The 13234-nt window shown below is 42.6% G+C and overlaps 1 long non-coding RNA gene across 1 annotated transcript; it reads right to left on the reverse strand.

Annotated features, from left to right (window-relative positions):
- Positions 1-8247: 8247 nt before the first annotated feature.
- Positions 8248-11320, reverse strand: LOC143002180 (uncharacterized). The gene is made up of 3 exons (XR_012963760.1): positions 11175-11320; positions 9639-9740; positions 8248-9529 (listed from the first exon to the last, which is right to left on the reverse strand). It is a non-coding gene; the product is annotated as an uncharacterized LOC143002180 (long non-coding RNA).
- Positions 11321-13234: the final 1914 nt, after the last annotated feature.

The following is a 13234-nucleotide window of genomic DNA, read 5'->3' on the forward strand; positions in this document are numbered from 1 at the left end:
AGCAAGCAGGCAGGAATGAACAACACGGCACTATCTCTGCACAGACTGTGTGTATCCAAACCAGCATCAGAAATGACACAGATTACATTTTGGCTGTGCATTCTTGTGGTTTTAGGTCCTCGCCGCACAAACAAACCCACAGGATTTAAAGTCCTCCACGGGGGCTTTTCTACACAAGACCATCAGAATGGTTCAATGTTTGGTTCTGACTGAAATGAGCCGGACCAAAGCCAAGCAGACTGTTTTTTAAAGACGAGTGGGCAGCAGCCAGGAGACAGGAAAGAAGGTTTGTGATGGGATTTGACTCCAGGCCAGTGGTGTAGGAGATTCAGAAGAAAAACGTCTTCACCATGACACAATCTAAGCATAAACAATACACTGTTAAAGAGCAAGTTCACCCTCCTCTTGACATTTATTTAAACCTCCATTCAACTGTTAAAACAAGGACCTCGCTGTATCTTATTTCCTTTCCTAATCAGTGACATTTAAATGTACACAACAGGCCTGAAATATTACACAAGTCCTGATCTTTTCACTCAGCAGCTCCATGGAAGCAGCGCCAGCTCAAGGACACCACAGCAGTACAGCCATTGTGGTTGTATAATAGTTGTATTATCCAGTTGATCTCCATTACAGGGTCTTTCTATTAACATACACACTAAAATCACCTTTTACTGAAAGAGCTTGTGTGTTCCAATCCCAAAAACCTAATTTGATCATGAGACAATTAGCCATTGTTGTGCTGTTTGCGTACACAATTGGCAAAAACAGAACACGAAAACCCACATTTGTCCTCGAAGAAACATGTGTTTTTGTGCAGGGAATTCCCCCCCTAATGGGAACATGAAACTTTTAGCTTTTATCTATGAAATGATCACGAGCAACAGCCTTAAAAAATAAATTTTGTATGAATTCTCGGCTTCTGTTCCAATTTTCACCTGTGAATGAATCGATTTGTATTTGTATGTGTGAGGTGAAAACTGTCTGTAAAAAAAAAAAAAATCATTGACGTTGAAAAGAGGCACGTATTCCAAAAGCACACGTGTTTTCATTTCACATGTGGTTGAAATAAAGAAAGGAAAGAGGAAAATAAACATTTAACCTTTTCGGAACATTAACTCCTCATATCACAGTTAGTTGAAGATTCAATTTCATTTGTTCGTCTGTTTCTTCTCAAATTTTTCCGCCAGAGTATAATACATTTTGGAGAAGTTTAGGTCATGATTTTATCTACCTTTGTTGAACACACTTATTGTAAGTCGCTTTGGATAAAAGCGTCTGCTAAATGACCGTAATGTAATGTAATGTAATGATTATTATAAGAATTTGTTTCAATTTCATTTCCCTCGGCAGAGACTTCTATATATTTTTTCATTATTCAAATAACAAGAGCTGTGCTGCCTGGGTGGAGGTATGAATCAGAGGATCTTCATACCTTCTGTGAATTGAAATGGAAAAACAAAAGACACAAGTGGCGGCTTTAGATCATCACTAATGTATTTCATTTACAGTACACACACACATACACACACACACACACACACAGAACACAACCCTGAAATGCACTGTAAAAATCTATTGTAAGAGTCATCCACTTCTGGGTCTCATATAGCTTTGTCAGCAGAGTGATAAGTAGAGACAGAGACAGAGGGGAGACATTTGAAGTTGTGTGCTGCTATGGACGATACTGAAAGTGCTTATTGATCAAAGCTGGCTGTGCTTGATGGGTGAGTGAAATGTTATTATAGCTTCAGCTGTTCTAGTTATGTGGAGACAGAGTGAGGTGTGTGTGTGTGTGTGTGTGTGTGTGCGCGAGGTTGGAGGAGAGAAATATTTGGATAGAGCAAAACAGCTTCATGGTTGACCCACAAAGACGCCGAGCAAGTGAGACTGTAGGAATGTGAAAGAAGAACTGATGAAATATAAGAAAGAAGGAACTAAAGAGTAGAAAGAAAGAGAGAGGAGTTGAGAGAGGACGGCTGAGAGTGAAGAGAGAGAAGAAAGAGAGGCTGAGTTGTCTGTGGGGGATGGTGCCGTGTGTGTGTGTGTGTGTGTGTGTGTGTCGACAACACCTCTGCTGTCTTTCCTTTCTTCCTCCTCTGAGCCTCTTCCTCCCTTCTCTTCACTTGCTCCTGATAAGGCCCGATGGTGACCGATAAACAAATAAAGATCTTCGACAAAACAAGGACATCACACAGGGACTTACTGGAAGCACAAAACATCTATCATACACACACACACACACACACACACACACACACACACACACACACACACACACACACACACACACACACACACACACAGTAAGCCTGGACTGACAGATTATTAACTGCAAATGCTTCACATATTGAACTTAATATGAATTCATCATCTCAGATTCTTTCATAGGATTGAGAGCAGAGCTTGTTCAATCTGTCCATAGTAAACATGCAGCTGCAGTCCTGTTGGGAATACACTCAATTCCCATAACAAGCAGTGCTGCGCTTGACTGAGACATACCAAAACCAAACCATATGGGTTCAGTCCACGTGTGCCAAACAATGAATCACACCCGTACAACGATTACAAGTTTTATATTGTCTGTTGTTGTCCCTTACGTTCAGATAAAGTGTTATATCGCAACATCAAGTAGCAATTTTCACGCACCAAAAGCCTCCTTGTTGGCATAATCTTCATTTACACCCTGAAGAACATTGATAGGTTCCATCCTTTTTGATAAAAATTGTGTCTTTTTCTCCAAAATAATACCACTGATTACCACTCGCTACCATGGTTGTAAATCAGGTCTAATGTTCTCAGGTGGGAGGAGTTGTGGAGGCAGGACTGGGGTGTAAACATTCTTTAGAAAACAATTTAAAGTTGCAATAATGGACGGATATGCACACCTAGAGGCTAGCCTTTTCCTAACACATTCTGGAGAAACATTAACAACCCACTGGTGTCACGTTTCTGTAAACTGGATGAACATAAGACCAATAATCCCTCTACTTTGGTTGTGTTCATGTTCCTCCACCAACTCCTAAGAGAAATATTTGTCTCTCTATTTGCTATTTGCTGCTTCACAGCAGCAGCAGTTACTCTAATGCATTTCAACTGTAATGTAATTCAAAAGAACTGCCATCTATCCCAACAGAGGTCTGGTGTACATGGATGTCATTAGTTCTCATCATGGTAGCCGGGCACCACGGGGCCATTAAAACAAACACAACATACTCTCAGGCTGCGGGCAGGGCAGCGAGCAGCCAGACAGCGCTGCTGGTTGTTTGGAGTGGAAACATGCTTCGTAGGAAGAGCAGCTCGCTCTCATGTGGCATGCCAACTGGAAAATGATTCTAATGCAAACAATCATTGTGTGAAACAAGGGCCTGTGTGGGTGTGTTGGATTCGACCTTGTAGCTCGCTTGCATGTGTGTGTGTGTGTGCCCGGAGACAAACCTTTCCCAGTTTCATATCCAGAGTGACCAAAAAAAATTGCGCTCGCAAATACTTACCTAATTTATCTCACATCCTTACTATGCCAAGCTGCCAAATCTGGACCCTGGGGGCTGCCTCGTGTCCTGCCTGCGCCAAACCCAAGGTGCCTGATGTAAATCCGAGAGACAGTTTCCTCTATGGTCTGGGACAGCAAACAATACACACCTGAAAATAACTCCGGACAAAGCAGAGCCAGCGATGTTTATTGCATGATTTTTTAATACGCAAAGAATGCTACCTTAAAAGGGCAAATGCCAGAGTATTTGAACCTGCAACCACCCTGGAAAGCTCACAGTGTTGTCGGGCGCCCAAGCACTCTATGTCGTGTTGCTCTTGGATCGCTGCCCTAAACAGATTAGTGGTTAGTGCCTTAATTATGAAACATATCCAGGCTGCAGCTTACAAGAAAGTTAAGGGCAATTTGTGTGTCACTTTTGTTGACGCGATGGGTTGCTGGTTTGGAGACTGTTACCGGATTTTGATTTACGTTGCCGGGCTGCGTGCCGCCTGTTCGAGCTGGTGCAGAGGATTGTCACTGCTTGCTGGTTTGAGACCACAGAGATGTGTCGAGTGATTTCCCACCAATGCTCCACCCAGTTCCTGGCACAGAAGTTCAGTCAAAACTCCAAACAGCCCTGTCGGTCCTCAGCAACAGATGAGCTCCAGTGAAGTTGTGTTTATGGTGGAAGATTTACTGTATTACGAGACGTTCTGCATGCAATATTCTGCTAGGAAATAGCTTTTAGCAGTAATCAAAGTAGAAGTAATTAATGTGCATCTCCATTTTCTTTTTCTTTCCAGAATTCTTACATTTACAGAAAGAAACTACATGTGGAAGAGTATCACAAATTGAAAATACTCAAGTTCACAGTTCATACTAAAATTGGATGTAAATGTAGCAACGGAGTGAATGTCCTTTAATACTTTCAACCTCTGCCGTCCTTAGCAACAGATGAGCTTCAATGGAGGTGTTTGTGTGTGTGTGTGCATGCGTACACGTGTGAGAAGGACAAGAACAAGTAAAAGAGATCTTTATGTACCGTGTGTATGTGAGAGCATGCGTGTTCATGTTTAATGCATGTGTGTCCATGTATGTGCACACCCGTACGTCTCTCCCTCCTTTGCTTATTGTCGGTGTATGTGTGTGTGTGTTCTAAAGTCTGCCCAGGGCCTGTTCTTCATTCCCTCAGGACCCAGCACCGTTGCTGGGATGCCTGCTTGTGTATAGGCATAGTCAGGAAATGTCACTGTTGGCATCTGAGGAGGGCCAGTGCGCCAACCCAAGCGTGCCTCCTAGCCACCTGCGGCCCAACCTCCTCTGCCGCAGACACAGGCCCACTTGTTTGTTCTCCGTCCATTCCTTGCCATTCCCCACCAAAGTCAGCCTGTCTGGCCTGTGCTGGGCCTGTGAAAGATCAATCAGGTGAGCACAATAGCATTTATAGGGGTGTTTTTGACTGGTAGCCCTGTAGAAAAGTGGCTGCCATGCAGCTGCACCGGCACAGCTGAGCTGCCAGTGAAAACACAAAGCTGACTCTAAACTCCCCCCCCCCACTCTCACACCCACACACACACTGCAAAAAACAAGACGTTTTAACAGAGAATAAACTAGTGAGGACATAGCATATGTAAAGTGCTTTAAGCAGAATTTCCCCATTATTATAAATTTATTCTAGGGAATTTACAGCTAAATACTTTGCATTCACAAATATTCACACACTAGTCACCCCTACAAGAGGACATCAGGGAGACCAAACAGTGTTGTGGGAGACATTGTTTTGTTCTAAAAGCAGGATGACTTTTAGGAGAAGACACAGAGGAGCCTTGTTGATGTCTCTCTCTCTCCCTCTCTCTCTCCCTCTCCCTCTCTCTCCCCTCTCTCTCTCTCTTAGCCCACATAACGCTGGTTTTGTGTAAACGCGCCTATTGTTGCCACCAGGCCCTTCTCACCCACATTTCCATTTATATCCCCTTTTCCACTTCATTTCCATGCTAATTTGAGGGGGGACAAAAACATCCCATGTTATGTCACTTATAATGATGCAGCTGGTTTATCTATCCATACAAGGGAAAAACCAGTGGGTCAGGCCCAGGGGCACGGCCTCTGCCTCATCAAAACTCTCTCTGTCAAATCAAAAGCAGCATATGTCCATGGTAGGAATGTTTGGTTTAGCCGGAGAAGAAGACGTCCAGTATGCGCTTAACAATGGAATGCTTAGAGATAAATCCCAAATCAAACAAAAATTAGATTAATAGGAGGTTTTGTTGCTATTTGGATTCTGTTTCACATTTTCTGTTGAGGTTTCATGGTTTTGCAAGCCTGTATTGTACTGTTTTCACAAGGGAGACGGTCTAATTTTGTTGGATTCCTGCTTGTAATGACTCCAAATCCTTGTAAACTCTGTGGTGTAAACATTGCCCCCAGATCTTTCCACCAAAACAACACACAGGCCTGTTTGGAAGCCCAAATAAGTGGGCGGTTGTATTTAGTTTGGGTTTATCCGGTGCTGGGAGACCTGATAACAGAAGGTCACTCAGCTTGACCGCAGATGTCCCAACATGTTCCACGGTGAATTTGACGGGGATGTGGAGAAGACAGGGACATCACGTGTCTTTGGATGTAGTATCCTGCCTTCTTACTCCTTTTAGCAGTAATATACTATATTATACTATTTACTACTATCACTGTTTCAATTTATGACTTTCTTTATATGTCCTTCAAATTGCATGATAACATTCAGTTATTTGTAACGTATGCACCCGCACTTGGCCAACAACTCATGGATGAACTCGTCACCTCAAGTGCAATAATACTGAATGATCAGATCTGTTATAGGCACATGAATCAAAAATAGAAATAGATAGATAAATAGATAAATACAACCCTCTCCAACCACCTGTATTAGGTCACTCACACAATTAAAGCAGCAAATCAAAGGATCAAAAGGTGACCTTCTGCACTGGTAACTGCGAGCTCAAGCTCTGCATATAGGAAATACTTGGCAACTCACCCTGACTTTGATGTGAGCAAACAGGGGGAGAATTATGTGAGCCTGGCACCCGTGCCATCCTGTGCCATCTGGGCCTTCAGTCGGGCCTGGAATGTTTCCTGACTGCCCTTGACGGCGGATCATGTGTGTAAGTGACAGTTTAGATGCGGCATGGACACGGTGTAAGCGCTATAAGCTGTGTCCTTGGTAGTGGAAATGCCAGCGGGCTTTGTGCAATAAGGTCCTAATGAGTGACATCCTTTGGAAGAAAGTGAATCAACTCGTGTGAGGTGCAGTCAGCAGGTTATTTGATCAAACCAATCATCATAAGTAGCATACGAGTACATGAAGTGATGAAGTTTGACAGGGAAAGGAAAGGTGTATGGGTTCAAGTACAACCGATGGTGTTGGTAAACTCACAGCGATGATGTAATGTGCCACCTTGTCTTGGTTTTCCCCTGCTGGCCGCTTGCTGCCGTGACGTTATAAAAACAATATTCCTCTGAGGAGCAGGAGCTGAGTGACCGCTCCCCTCTGGCTGCCCGCCGCTCGCCAGGCTCAGGTACGGCTGCACTGATGTCAGCGAACATCAGGGGATGAAGTCAGTGGTGTTTGAAGGAGTGAGATCATTTTTCCATTGACTGCAGAGTGGGGCAGTGTAAGGGACACCTCTTGTGGCAATCAGGGAGATGTTACCCGTCTGTCTGCCTGCCTGTCTGTCTATCGACTTGCCTGTATACCTGTTTCATGCTTGCCTGCCTGCCTGTCTGCCTGTCTCTCTGCATGCCAACCTGTCTGGCTGACAGCAGGTCTGTATCACCTTGTCCTTTCAGTGAGGCCAGTGACTCACACACACACGCTTGGGGTATACAAAACCACATCTAATACACAGCGGCCTTGATACGCAGCTACTTCTACACTTGTGAAGACGCACAAACAGGCAAACAAACACACCTCCACGCAAACACATTCACACATCCACACACTCAACACTCCTGCATGTGTTACATCATATTGTCCATGGGCACAGTTAGTCATCCTCACGTGATTTACCATCCTCTCTGTCTCTCTGAGGGCAATAACACACACACACACACGCACACACACACACTCAAATGAACCTCTCTCACACACCCTTCACATATACACACAAACACGCACACACTAACCCCCCCCCTCTCAGCATGACATCAGCTCGTCCTGGGTTACTCGGCCTCCCGAGTGTCCTGATGGCAAAGATAAGGCAGGAAAGTCACTGATTAGCTGGGAATCTCGTTACACAGGGAGCAATGAATCCCTCCCTTCATCTTCCTCCTCTCTCATCCTCTTCACTGGTGCCATGCACAAACGGAAACTGGCAGGCTTCTTTTAACACATTGCTACAGATTTTCACATGACAACAATAAAAAGGAGAATTTAATAATAAAGAAATTAATCTGGCGCTGCTGAAAGATTAGAATGATTAAATGATCAAATATAATGATGTGTTAACTTTATATACTATATTAAACCATGCTTTACTGTTATCAATTCTTTAAATTATACATTCATCAATCCTGAAGCACAAGAATAAACTTAACCACACTGCAGATTCTCATCAATATTTGATCAATTTAATTCATTAACAGTTGCAACATCACTCCATTAGCAATCACAATACATTAAATTCTAACCAACATGACTATCTGTGAGAGTTGCGCTGGATGTGTGTGACGCCTTAAGCTGCTTCTTCCAACAATTCAATTCAGCTCAATTCAATTCAATTCAATTCAATTCAATTCAATTCAATTCAATTCAACTTTATTTCTCAGGAAAGTTGCATGGGCGTTGTTGCTGCGCTGGTGGGTTGGGTCCATTGTCCAGCACACAAGGAGAGCAAACACATGCTTGAGGGAGCCCCCTTTAAGACTCAATCAGGCCTTTGGTGGGGTCCAATGACCCAGAAAATGGGTTTCCTCAGCCAGAGGAAATGATACTCAGTAATCACCTTACTGGCAACACTGGGGAATGAATGCACAGGGATCTCACATGTAGTTGTGAGATTGAATAGAATAGAATAGAATAGAAAACACGTTAAAACAAATTATGTTAAACAATGCAAAACCTACCTAAGCAAATGTAACGTTTATATGTAAGCTTGTTTTCAAAGCACTTCCTGTCTTGGCAGGTCATATACATGTTTTTGTCGTTGTATTGTATCAGCCTACACGAACATGTTTCCCACACATTCCTGTCATATACCAATGATACAAGAGAATCCTCCAGAGCAGAGTGCAGGTGGATCATGTGTCCCTCTTGTTGCTTTCTCGTGGGAGATGTGGATGAGATGTCAGATAAAGCAAAAGGTGCACAACAACTGAGAATTTCCCAGCCTCAGTCTCAACCCAGCTCGGATTTTAATGCCAATATTTGAGTTATTTACAACAAAACAAATCCTGATCAGATCTTTCAAATGGAATCATGTGGAAGATTAATCATTTTATTTAATTTCCTTACCTACATACACTCTTGATGCAGTAGATATAGATGCACTCTCTGCATCGAAACCCTGCTTTGGAAAATAAAGAGCTTATGTGTGAGTCAGAAAGCTTCTTCACCATCTGACTGCATGTGAAGGAACCTGCTCTAACCCCGAGGCTAATAATGCCATGTTGTTATGACACATAGTGTATCTGATATGGGCGGGTCGGCCTCACTGAAAACATTTTCCCTGTGCTATTCTGTTACACATACCATTGCATAATCACAAGTGTTTCTAAATAGGTCATTCAGCCACTTGTTATTTAAGATCTTCGGAGGACCTGTTTTGACAGCCGAGCCAATTGATCCGGCCTGGAGTCTGGTTTCACATGGGAATTGATTGTGCGATAAAGATAGACTGATTGATTGGCTTGATTGAGGAAGCAATATCAGTAACAGAATACTATAATAGCAGAAAACATATTGGACTTAAAAAAAAACAAAGATTTAATGGTATGTTGTTGTTTTTATTTTACCTGTGTGTGGCTCCTGCGTCAGAGAAATTCAGTGGAAATGTGTTTTCTTCAGTTGGAGGCCTTTTACTGTAAATCACATGATCATCGTTCCACTGAGCATTAACCTTTTAGCGGTGAGATCTAAGCAAACCAGAGTGATAAAACAAGCCTGTCATCGCTTACATCCGCTTCCTACCTGAGCCAGTGTCTTGCGCCGCAGATTGTAAGCAGCAGCAGATGGTGGAGGTGAAGGGCCGACAGGAGAGGATGCAGTTTATGGCGAGGTCCCCAGGCAACACTGTGTGGGCGATATAAAACTCTGTTGCTGTGTTTGATTTGAGTAAATATTTAGGTGAGTGAATGGTTGTGCTGGAAACCACGTGACAGAACTTTCATATTTAATACCTCCATTTATGACAGAGTAGCAGGGATATGTTTTATAATTAAAAATGGCTTCTCTTCATGATCCTTTGCCGACTGTCTGGTATAGATCCTTTTATGTTCTGCAGCTATGACACAGTTCATCTTTTAGTCACCACCGCCCTCCCGTGGTCAACTTTTGTAGTGCAACAATATCTCTCCGCTGACCAAAATCAGAATCAGGATCAGCTGTATTTTTTAGATTGAGACTCATATTAGATAGATAGATAAAATTAAACCACAAATTGTTTGACTCGAAGTTGGTAACGTGCTTTGTGGTCACTTGTAATCATAACTCGCCATCTAGCCATGTAACTGTAATTATTGATAAAAACACTAGATGGCGGTAATGTACTATTATTTGATCAAATCTCAAAATCTGACAGAAAGCATTTAGTCAGGAAGGAATAAATGACAATAATCATTTAAAAAACTGGATACAAATCCTAATAATAGAATAAAAGGACACAAATATGAATGAAAACTTAATTTAAAAATATATGTCTGCATTATGGAGTAAAAAAACAAAACAGAAAAAAGATCTTAATGTTAATGGATTGCCATAATATTCCTGTGTCATTACGACATTTTTTGCCCTTCAATTAATGATATCATGATTTATAAATATGGCGGCAGAGAGACTGGCTGCTTTTTAAAAATAATATAATATTTACTGTCCCTTGGAGGAAAATGTGATGAGCAGCCATTTACTACAATAACCCAGCAGGACCAACCACAACAACAACAACACGCAAGCTGCGGTGGCATTTGTCATAACTTGTATGAAGAATTGAATGATTTTAAATAAGTTGCGAGTCATCACCCCTCACTGTACCAGTCTGCTTGTGTTTGAAAGGCCATTTAAGGACAGAGCCGCAGAGACATCTCGCTCCTGTTCGGGCCTTGAAAATGTGACTGTGGTATCCTACAGATTCTACAGGCGTTATTTGACATCTGCTATATGTATATGTACGTATTCATAGTGCAGATGTCACAGTTTCACCTTGATATTTCCATTGTATTCTTTAAAAAAACACCACATTAGGTAATACAGTTCTGTACTGTGTCGTTTTTCATTCATTTCTTATTAAGATTATATTCTATGATAAAGCTCAGAACAGATCAATCAAGATCTCTTTCTCTTTCTCTGTTTCTTGTCATTGTAGATGTTTTTAGATAAGCGTTTCATCTGTAATTTTGCATCAGTTAAACGAATCTGACGCAAGATGTTGCTTAAAATGATCCAGCGCACTCCGTCGACCCGCTCGGCGTATGTTCGAGATTAAAACTACAGAAAATACAAAATACATACCCACAATCCCATGCGGTGTCCAAAGCATTTACACTCAGCGGTGATGGGGTTATCATGGCAGAAGTGGAGAGTCTGTGTGTTTCAGGGTATTTCAGCGATCCGTCTCCCCTCGCCGCCGCAGCACGGAGCAGCGTTTCAATCTTGCCCACTTGTTTGACCTCTGGGGGAAATCCAGACAATCTGGTAATGATGTCACTTTTCCAAGCCCATCAAGACCAATTAGTGTACGACACAAGGACACGTGCACGCAGGCGCAGACAGGCCCAAGCACACACACACACACACATAGACAGTCACACACACAGGCACTTACACACACACAAATGCTATAATTAAGAAATAAGCTTATATAAACAGAGTAATACTATATCTTAAAACCCATTTAGTTGCAGCATTGAAATAAACCTTTGACTTATTGCATTTGTCAGGTCTCTCAAACTGATTGGTCCGTCGCTCTCTTTCTCTCTCAGACATTTCTTTTTCCCCAGGACTGATGAAATACGGTGCAGGAGATGAGTGAAATCTTGCCTGAGTTGACACACAAAAGGGCTCAAGCGGAGAGAGAGAGAGAGAGTCTGAGTCTGAGAGGAAGTATGCAGTCGGAGGAGAGGGGAAGACAAGCAGGTAATAATGGCGGCCCTCATTGGAATAGACCCGAGCCGGCGCAGGTTTCACCCCCAGTCCCCCTATTATTTCTTCCCCTTTTCATATTCTGTGGGTGTAGAATAACACAGCGCTGACCCGGTGTCTCGTCCACATGACAGATTGACAGAAAAGTTATTTCTCTCTGTCTTTCTCTCGCAGATGAATCTAAATCTCTCCAGAATTCCTTTCTTTAATGAGAGAGTGGGAAGTATAAAATGAACACAGTTGAAGGGAAACGCTGGAAGTGAAGCTTACGGTGGGATTCAAGCCAAGTCAAGCTAAGAGGGTCAGTGTGTATAAGTGGGTCCAATGTGTGTGTGTGTGTGTGCGCTAATTATCTGTTTCATCTGAACTCTGCAGGGTTACTGAGGATTTTTTAAATTTATATTAAAGGAGCCAAATAATTGCGGTTATGGGTTTGGAGCCCAGCAGTTAGAACAGACAAAAAGAGAGAGAGAGAGAGAAAGACAAAGACAGATGCATTCTGGGCTTCAATATGCTTCAACCCACACATCTCACATAGCTTTGAAAATAATGTGATTCAGGTATATTGATTAATTTAAAGTTATTTTATTTCTGTTGAAGGGAAAAATGTGACTCCATTAAGTAATTCATCAGTTAGTATGGGCTCATGTATCCAAAGAATAAGAATTGAAAGGAATGTTACCTGTTCACAAGTACGATCAATAATGACAATCCAAAATTGGGGAATACAAGGTTTTCCACCTGACAGAGTGCACACCCTTGTATCTCTAATTTTGGAGAATTGGCAATAAACTGTGGAGTGAAGAAGAGGAGATCCAAGTTCTTCCTGGTAACATTTATGATATTTAGTCTGCTTTCAAGGTTTCGATTCACTTTAAAAAAAAACTACAATGGAACGCAATAGAAATCTCAAGTAAAGGACAACTACTTCAAAAACCTTCTTCACTTTTTATCGGTGTGTTTGGTAGGTGCGTATCCGGGCGTCATATTCCAAAAATCCATACATAATTCAACATTATCCACAGAAAAAGGGGCCTGGGGTTCACGCAGTTTGGATGGGACGGTGTGTTTGTGTATCCGTCCAGACGTGGAATGTAGATTTACAAGCCTGTGCAGCCACGCAGATGTGGAACCAAAGAGCAAGTGTTATGGTGTATCCCCTGGTGTGTGAGTCCACCAGCTCCTCTCTCCTCGTCCTTCGTCCACACCCCTTCTACCCTTCCATCTACCCCACTGAACCTCCTCTTTCCCCTTTACCCCATCCACCTCTTCTCAGCCCGCCCCCTCCTCCCCCCTCAGCATCCCTGCTGAGCCTGGCCTGTTTATCTCTTCCGAAGCGGCCATGATTAATGAGGCCCTGAACACATCCTCTCTTTCCCTTGGACCTGGGGAGCCCCACAGCTGAGTAAACAGGTCCAGATCTGCTATTC

Source organism: Genypterus blacodes, unplaced genomic scaffold, assembly GCF_046128005.1.
Source record: "Genypterus blacodes isolate CSIRO-AG114 ecotype Tasmania unplaced genomic scaffold, CSIRO-AGI_Gbla_v1 ptg000055l_1, whole genome shotgun sequence".
Taxonomy (NCBI): Eukaryota; Metazoa; Chordata; class Actinopteri; order Ophidiiformes; family Ophidiidae; genus Genypterus; species Genypterus blacodes.